The 7416-nt window shown below is 41.1% G+C and overlaps 1 non-coding gene across 1 annotated transcript; it reads left to right on the top strand.

Moving 5' to 3' along the window:
- Nucleotides 1-4972: 4972 nt before the first annotated feature.
- LOC132236209 (U6 spliceosomal RNA) lies at nt 4973-5079 on the top strand. Its single transcript, XR_009453176.1, has one exon. It is a non-coding gene; the product is annotated as a U6 spliceosomal RNA (small nuclear RNA).
- Nucleotides 5080-7416: the final 2337 nt, after the last annotated feature.

Raw genomic sequence — 7416 nt, 5'->3', positions numbered from 1 at the left:
TGTATGTCATTTACCTCAGTGCCTGATACAGAAGGACATCTCCATAAGTGGTAAAATACATGCTCAATGTTCTTTATTGAGGTGAAATTCAGGTGACATAAAATTAAATACAGCAACAAGATAGGAGTGGTTACTTCAGAGCAAATAGTTTTTCTGTTTAGGGTGACTCTCACAGTCCCATCATAAATACTTCTACCTCAAACTCTAGGACCTCTGGGTGATGAGAAGTTCCCTCCAACAAGTCCAATGGCAGTCTTTCATCAGTAAATCAAGCAATAAGTTATCTGCCCCATACATATCAAACAAAGTGTTGGGAATCAAACAGGAGAGTAATGATTTAAAACCCCTATGATGAAATTGCCCTAGCTAGTTTGACTCAGTGGTTAGAGTGTTGGCCTAAGGCAGTGGTTCTCAACCTTCTGGCCCTTTAAATACAATTCCTCATGTTGTGACCCAACCATAAAATTATTTTTGTTGCCACTTCATAACTGTAATGTTGCTACTGTTATGAAGCGTAATGTAAATATCTGATATGCAGGATGGTCTTAGGCGACCCCTGTGAAAGGGTCATTCGACCGCCAAAGGGGTCGCGACCCACAGGTTGAGAACTGCTGGCTAAGGACTGAAGGGTCCCAGATTTGATTCCAATCAAGGGCACATACCTCGGTTGCAGGCTCAACCCCCGGCCCTGGTTGGGGCCTGTGTGAAAGGCAACCAATCGATGTGTCTCTCTCACACTGATGATTCTCTCTCTTTCTCTCTCTCTCTCCCTCTCTCTCTCCTCCTCCTCCTCCCCGTCCTCCTCCTCCTGGAAATCAATGGAAAAAATACCCTCTGGAGAGGATTGACCACGAAAATAAAAATAAATAAAATCCCTATGATAAAATGAGAAGAGTTAACACTGAGCAGTCCCTGGTCATTAGCAAATGACAAATCTTTCCAGGCAGACTATTAAAGAATTTCTTCTCTGGGAATAGAGTGTGCTTCTCTTTAAAAAAAAAAAAATATATATATATATATATATATATATATATATATATATATATATATATATATTTGATTTCAGAGAGGACGGGAGAGGAAGAGAGAGATAGAAACATCAATGATGACAGAGAATCATTGATTGGCTGTCTCCTGCATACCCCTTACTGGGGAGCAAGCCAGCAACCCAGCCACATGCCCTCACCAAGAATTGAACCATTACCTCCTGGTTCATAGGTTGATGCTCAATCACTGAGCCAAATAGGCCAGGCGAGTGAGCTTCTTTTGCTCAAGAAAAACTCAGGATGTTATTAGAAGGTACTTACTTGCAACTAGTAGATAAATAAGTCTTAAAAATCTAACACACATACAGTAATTATAGAGAACAAAACTGTATTATAAGCATTAAACTTGCTAAGATACTAGATCCTAATTGTTCCCACCACTGAAAGAAATGATTCATCATGTAACATGACAGAGGGGTTAGCTAGTGCGACAATGGCAATTTTATTGCAACATTAATTTATCAAATCACTAGGTTCTACCAGCATACCTTGGAGATATTGTCAGTTTGGTTCCAAACCATGGCAATAAAGTGAATATCACAATCACATAAATTTTTTGGTTTCTAAGTCCATGTGAAAGTTACATTTACACAATACTGTAGTCTACTAAGTGTGCACTCACATTATGTCTTATGTACATACCTTAATTAAAAATACTTTATTGCTAAAAAAAATGCTCTCATCTGAAATATGGCACCAATAAAACTAAGAAAATAATCCCGTGTGCAATTGTATTTTTTTTAAATGAAGAATAAATTTAACCAAGATGGTAAAAGACCTGTACTCAGAAATTTATAAGATACTGAAGAAGAGACAAATACACAGAGACCCAAGATAGTGGCCTAGATAAACAGAGGTACTTTCATCCTCCCACGACCACATCAAAATTACAAGTAAAATACAGAACAACCATCATTCAGAACTGCCTGAAATCTGGCCGATGGAAGTCCTACACCTAGAGACCTAAAGAAGAAAGCACCCCGAGACGTAGGAGAGTGGATGTCTAGAACAGGCTGGTCTGACACCCATGCGTGGCTTTTTTCACTTGGGAGGTGTATCTCTGCTGCAGAGGACTCCCTTGAGGAGTAAGGGTCCCAGCCCCACACCAGACCTCCAGCCCACGGTTTCAGAGACGGAAAGAGAAGTCCCCGTAACTTCGGGCTGGGAAAGTGGCTGAGTGACACAGAGGCAGTTGAAGCCCCAATCAGTTCCTCTTAAAGAGCCAGCACACGAACTTCCATGGACTCACTCCCTCTGAGCTCCAGAGCTGGGACAACAGCTTGAGGGGATCCAGGGGCATACGGAGAGGAACTGGACAGTCTACCGTTGGAACAAGAACTAAAGGGTGGCTTTCTCCCAGACAGGGGTGCGTGCAGGGGTCATTGTTCCCATGCTGAGACCTCACCTATTGCAGAGCTGACACAGCCATATCTGAGTTTCCATCAGTCTAGCTCACAATGTTGGCCCCACCCTGGGGATTCCCTGAGACCCTGCCCCATTCCATTTGCAGCCGCACCCAAGCTGTTTGCAGCAGCTTTTCTGTATGAATGGCTTGTCCCGGTTCAGGCTTCATACTCTCCTAAAATTTCTCAAATAAGCAGCACTTATCTATCAGTAAGTGACCCAAGACAGCTTGGCCTTGCCTGGGCACTTCTAAGCCCAACACAAGTAACAACCATCTGCAAATATCTCTGTAGTTCCTGCTGGGTGGCCCCAAACAGTGGCTGACTTTTCACATCCTGGGAGGCCCCAGAGTCAGTGCTCCCAGTGGACAGCTTCAGACCACAGCAGATTACAGCTCTACACATCCACAAGCAACACACTCAAGGGGCAGACTCAGTGAGCACCAAAGCCCCACAGAAGCAAGTCCTGATCTATAGAGGTGTCTCCTGCACAGTAGCTCTCCCACTATAGTTATAGCTGGTCCTCACAGCCAATTGGCCTGGAGGTCATTAGCCCTCAGTGACGCCAACAGCAATCAAGGCTCAACTACAACAAGACTGTGCACACAGCCCACACAGGGGTGCACCTAGAGTACCCAGCTCAGGTGACTAGGGTGTCTGAGCCACTGGGCCCTACAAGACACCTACTATACAAGGCCAATTCCAGGAGACATAGCAGCTCTAATGTGTAGAAACAAACATAGGGAAGCAGCCAAAATGCAGAGACAAAGAAACATGAAATGAAAGAACAGAAAAAATCTCCAGAAAAAGAACTAAATGAAATGGAAACAAGCAAACTACCAGATCAGCGGTCACCAACCTTTCGGACCTCACTGACCACCAGTGGTCATTGGACCACCAGTTGGAGACACTGTACTAAATATAGAGTTCAAAACAATAGTTAATTAGGTTGCTCAAGGATCTTAATGAGAGCTTCAAGGGACTTAGTGAGACTTTCAAGGATCTTAGTGAGAATTTCAAAGACGTGAAAAAGGACCAGTCAGAAATGAAGGATGAACTGACTGAAATAAAGAAGAATTTATAGGGCTCCCATAAGAGAGTAGAGGATTTTGATAATCAAATAAATGATTTGGAATATGAGAAAGCAAAAACACCCAATCAGAAGAGCAAAAAGAAAAAAAAAAGAATCCCAAATATGAAGATAGTGTAAGGAGCCTCTGGGACAACTTCAAGTGTAATAATATTCACATTATGGAGGTGGCAGAAGGAGAACAGAGAGAGCAAGATATTGAAAATGTATTTGAAGAATTAATGACAGAAAACTTCCCATACCTGGTGAAAGAAATAAACTTACAACTTCAGGAAGTTCAGAGTCCCAAAAAAGAGGAACCCAAAGAGGACCACTCCAAGACACATAATTAAAATGTCAAAGGTTAAAGACTAAGAGAGAATTTTTAAAAGAGTAATAGAAAAGCAGTTAGTAAGAAGAAGAAGAAGAAAAAAGGTCAAGTATATGAACAATAAAATGGCAATAAGTACATATCTATCAACAATTGAATCTAAAAATCAAAATAAATGAACAAGGAATCTAATGAGTAAAATAAAATGCTGAATAAAAGAGAACCAGTGGCATAGAAACATGGAACAGGCTGATAAGTCTCAGAGGGAAGGGGGAGGAGAGGCAAGAAGAGATTAACCAAAGAACTTACATGTATATTTACCTATGACAACAGACAATAGGGTGGTGAAGGCCTGGGGTAGAATGGGAACTGGATGGAGGGGGGCAATGGGAGTAAAAAGAGGGGCATTTTAATACTCTCAACAATAAAGATTTTAAGAAAATAAAATACAAATAAATGAAAGCATGTAGCATGCTCATAAATAGAAAGAATTAACATCATTAAAATGTCCATACTACCCGAAGAAGTGTATCAATTCAACGCAATCCCTATCAAGGTACCATTGGCGTTTTTCATAGAACTGGAAGAAATATTCCAAAAATGTATGTGGAGCCACAAAAGACCCTGAATAGCCAAAGCAATATTGAGAAAGAAGAACAAAGTTGGAGGTATCATTCTACATAATATAAAACTATACTACACAACCATAGTAATCAAAACAGCATAGTATTGGCATAAAAAACAGACATATAGATCAATGGAAAAAAGAGAGATCCCAGAAATAAACCCATGCCTATATGGTCAATTAATATGTGACTGAAGATGCAAAAAAGATACAGTGGGTTAAAGAAAATCTATTCAATAAATGGTGTAGGGAAAACTGGACAGATACATGCAAAAAAAATGAAAGTAGACTACTTTCTTGCACCATATACAAGAATAAACTTGAAATGGATTTAAGATTTAAATGTAAGACACAAAACCATAAAACTCCTTATAAATAGGCTGTAAACTCTTTGATATTAATTGTAGCAATATTTTTTCTGATATATCTCCTCAGGCAAGGGAAACAAAGGAAAAAAGCAAACAAATGGGACTGCATCAAACTAAAAAGGGTTTTTCAGTGCTCGCTTCGGCAGCACATATACTAAAATTGGAACAATACGGAGAAGATTAGCATGGCCCCTGTGCAAGGATGACATACAAATTTGTGAAATGTCCCATGTTAAAAATTTTAAAAAAGGTTTTTCACAGTAAAGAAAACCATGAACACAATGAAAAGACAACCCACCAAATGAGAGAACATATTCAGCAATGATACATCTGATAAGGGGTTAATATCAAAAATTTCTTTAAAAAAAAAAACCATAAAACTCAACACTAGAAAATAAATAAATAAATAAATAAATAAATAAATAAATAAATAAATAAATAAATAATTTTTTAAAGGATCCAATTTAAAAATGAACAGAGGATCTGAATAGACACTTCTCCAAAGAGGTCATACTCCAAGACTACTCTCTTTGCTTCTTGGACTTGTAAATCTATTTCTTTCACCAGGTATAGGAAATACTCTCTCACTATTTCTTCAAATAGTTTTCAGTATCTTGCTTGCTCTCTCTCTTTCTCCATCTGGCATCCCCCGTAGTGTGAATGTTGTTACACTTGAAGTTGTCCCAGAGGCTCCTTACACTATCTTCATATTTGGGATTCTTTTTTTTTTTCTTTTTGCTCTTCTGATTGGGTGGTTTTTTCTTCCTCATATTTGAAATCATTGATTTGATTCTCAGAATCTTCTAATCTACTGTGGAATTCCTGTAAATTCTTCTTTATTTCAGTTAGTGTATGCTTAATTTCTGATTGGCCCTTTTTCATGTCTTTGAAATTCTCACTAAGATTCTTGAAAGTCTTACTAGTCCCTTGAAGCTCTTATGAATTCCCTTGAAGCTCTCATTAAGTCCCTGAAGCTCTCATTAAGATCCTTGAGCAACATTATAACCATTGTTTTGAACCCTGTATCCAGTAATTTGCCTGCTTCCATTTCTTTCATTTGAGACATGTTTCTTTGTCTCTGCATTTTGGCTGCTTCCCTATGTTTGTTTCTACACATTAGGTAGAGCTGCTATGTCTCCTTGAATTGGCCTTGTGTAGTAGGTGTCTTGTAGGGGCCAGTGGCTCAGACACCCCAGTCACCTGAGCTGGGCACTCTAGGTGCACCCCTGTGTGGGCTGTGTGCAGTCTTGTTGTAGTTGAGCCTTGATTACTATTGGAGTCACTGGGAGGAATTGGCCTCCAGGCCAATTGGCTGTGAGGACCAGCTGCGACTACAGTGGGAGAGCTACTGTGCAGGAGACACCCCTATAGATCAGGACTTGCTTTAGTGGAGCTTTGGTGCTCACTGAGTCTGCCCCTTGAGTGTGTTGCTTGTGGGTGTGTAGAGTTGTAATCTGCTGTGGTCTGAAGCTGTCCACTGGGAGCACTGACTCTGGGGCCTCCCAGGATGTGAAAAGTCAGCCACTGTCTGGGGCCACCCAGCAGAAGTTACAGAATGATCTTCAGATGTCTGCTACTTGTATTGGGCTTGGAAGCCCCCAGGCGAGGCCCAACTGTGAAGTAAGGTAGACTGGTGCTAGTGCCCGGTCTTGGACCTCTTATTGATACATATGGGGCATGCTGATGTCAGCTGCTGCTTGTTTAAGGGATTTTAGGAAATCTGAAGCCTGAACCGGGACAAGCCATTCATATGGAAAAGCCACTGCAAACAGCTTTGATGCAGCTGCAAATTGGATGGGATGGGGTCTCAGGGAATCACCAGGCAAACAGTGTAAGCCAGGCTGATAGAAACTCAGATATGGCTGCCAGTCAGCTCTGTGGCAGAGGAGGTTTCAGCACAGGAATAATGACCTCTGCAAGCACCCCCATCTGGGAGAAAGCTGCCCCTGAGTTTCTGTCCCCATGCCAGACAATCCAGTTCCTCTCTGAATGTCCTAAGTTCCTTTCAAGCCTCTGCCCCAGCATTGGAGCCCAGAAGTATCGAGTCCAAGTAATTCATGTGCCAGCCCTTTAAGAGGAACTCCGTGGGTCTCCAGTAGCCTCTGTGTCACTCAGCCACAATTCCTGCTGGTTTTTACAGCCCAAAGGTACCAGGACTTCTCTTCCCAGCACTGAAACCCTGTGTTATGGGATCTGGCGTGGGTCTGGGACTCCTTGCTCCTCACAAAAGCATCTGCAGTCACAATATCTCTCCCAGTTTAAAAAAACACCAACGCGATGTCGGGCTAGACATTCTTCACCTCTGCCCCTCCTACCAGTCTCTCTGTGCTTTCTTCTTTACTTTTCTAGTTGTAGAACTTCCATTCTGCTAGATTTCAGGTGTTTCTGAATGATGGTTGTTCTGTATTTTACTTGTAATTTTGATGTGGTTGTGGGAGGCAGCGAGGACTGGTGTTTACTTACTCTGCCATCTTGGTTCCTTCTAGTCATTTTTCTATTCAAAACCTATATAATTTTATTAACCAATGTCGCTCCAGTAAATTCAGCAAAATTTTAAATAAGTAAATAAGATGA

This window comes from Myotis daubentonii, chromosome 5 (assembly GCF_963259705.1).
Source record: "Myotis daubentonii chromosome 5, mMyoDau2.1, whole genome shotgun sequence".
In the NCBI taxonomy this organism is placed as follows: Eukaryota; Metazoa; Chordata; class Mammalia; order Chiroptera; family Vespertilionidae; genus Myotis; species Myotis daubentonii.
Note: the sequence above shows the minus strand (reverse complement) of the source record. Positions and strands in the feature narration are given on the sequence as shown.